The following is a 1,951-nucleotide window of genomic DNA, read 5'->3' as shown; positions in this document are numbered from 1 at the left end:
CAAACCCAGACTGAAACGAGATCTTTATGAGAAACCGCGTGAGGGGAAGTGAAAACAGAAGGTGGAGATGTGAAATTGAGAGAGCTTAACGTTTGAGTGATTGGAATTGATTTGAGAGTCTTAATTGGTGAGAGACTGCATATGTAATTAAACACTGGTGAATCCTGCATTACACAAAACACTTTGATCTCAATTTATCTCCAACCATCAAAACCAAAACATTGCACACAATCCATCATCACTCGAGAAACAGAATCAAAAACTCAATCTTTGACTAAAATGCAACAAATTGAGAGAAGGGTTTTACACAAAACCATACGATTCAATGAAGAAAAGTCGAACAGGCACCAAAAACCATCACAGAAACAGAGGAACAACGAGAAAAAAAACAATAAAGCATGAAACTTTAACCAAAACAAGAGATGGGTATTAAAATAAAAACCTCGACTTTGAGTTTAGAAACTGGAGTCCCGATCTGGGTTACACTCTTTTGCGGTGTATCCATTTTCTAACACCAAAAACAATCACTCACATCTCTCTCAACTCTTTAAGGGTTGAAGAAGAAGTAAGAAGAGAGATTCAAAGAAGAGAAGAAGCGGGAAGATAACGATTAGATAGTCCAAACCAAATCCAACCACAAAAGGTCACTACTTAGATGACCCCAACACTTGTCTCTGTCTTCTCTTTCTTTATGTTTTCTATATATACACCTCTACGTACACGTCTCCTCGAGAATTCATTCACTCACTTTGTCTCTCTGTAAAAAAATTTTTTTTTGCTTTTAATAAAGTAACGGACATTACCTTGATCTTTGCTTCTTTTTTTTTTTCCTTTTGATGGTAGAATAAAATAAAAAAAGTGTAACTGCAATAATTACAGTTCCTTTTCGCTGCTTCTGTTTTGTTTGTATATAAAAGATGAACAAATAAAGAAATAAATTCCTATCTTTTCTCTTTAATTTTTGTTTTATTTGTTCGTTTTTTTATTTATGTGATTTTTACTGACTACGTTGACTACTTGTCATTGTTGATATACCTATAATTTATTTGACCGTATCAACAGTGATTTGTTTAGATACCTAATCGAATCTGTTATTACATAAAAAAAAGTTTTATCACATCATTTGACTTAGTATCATGTAACGGTATCGTACGGTGAGATTAAATTTATTAATATGGAGAAAACAAATTATTTTTGTGCTCGATAAATGTAATTATCTCGTGAGAATACATATGGTAATTAATAAATGATACTATTACTAAGTATTGGGTTAAACAAGAATTCTAGAACGGAATGAAAAAGAAACACACGTTAGAGAAGAGATTACAACTTACAAGGCTTTTTTAACATGGAGATATTTGCCGCTGAATATGCTAATCACGAGAAAGCACTTATGAGTAATTATCATGACACTTAAATTGAAATTAATTGGTCAATTATTCGAAGTTATAGTGATAATCATGATTCCAATAGAAATTTTTTTTAATGTAACGTTCGCAGATATTCAAGCCTTTTAAAATGCATGGAATTATCATAAAATATCTCTCATATTTTAATTTAACCTATAATTTCTCTCCTTTTTTTTTTAATGATCAACGATAATTAGTGCTTTCTTGTCGTTTAAGGTTTTCTGACACAAATTATGAAAAATATTAAAAAATTTGTTGTACCCTTTACTTAAATATTTTATAAATTTTTTTATTGGCCAAAACATTAAAACAATAGAAATAAAACTGGAATTTTAACTAAGCATTTGCATTAAAAACCTAAAACGATAACTATAATGAAATAAAATTTAACTCGTAAAACGACAACTAAATTAAAACGGAGGGAGTATCATCCAAACCCATAAATTCCAAGAGAAGATATACATTTTTCACTTGGTAACATGCATTTTAGTCAAACAATTCCATTGTCGTAAGAATATGCATGATTGCAGACTATGATATAG

This window comes from Arabidopsis lyrata (assembly GCF_000004255.2).
Source record: "Arabidopsis lyrata subsp. lyrata unplaced genomic scaffold ARALYscaffold_3, whole genome shotgun sequence".
Lineage (NCBI taxonomy): Eukaryota > Viridiplantae > Streptophyta > Magnoliopsida > Brassicales > Brassicaceae > Arabidopsis > Arabidopsis lyrata.
The sequence above is the reverse complement of the archived record's forward strand: the minus strand, read 5'-3'. Positions refer to the sequence as shown.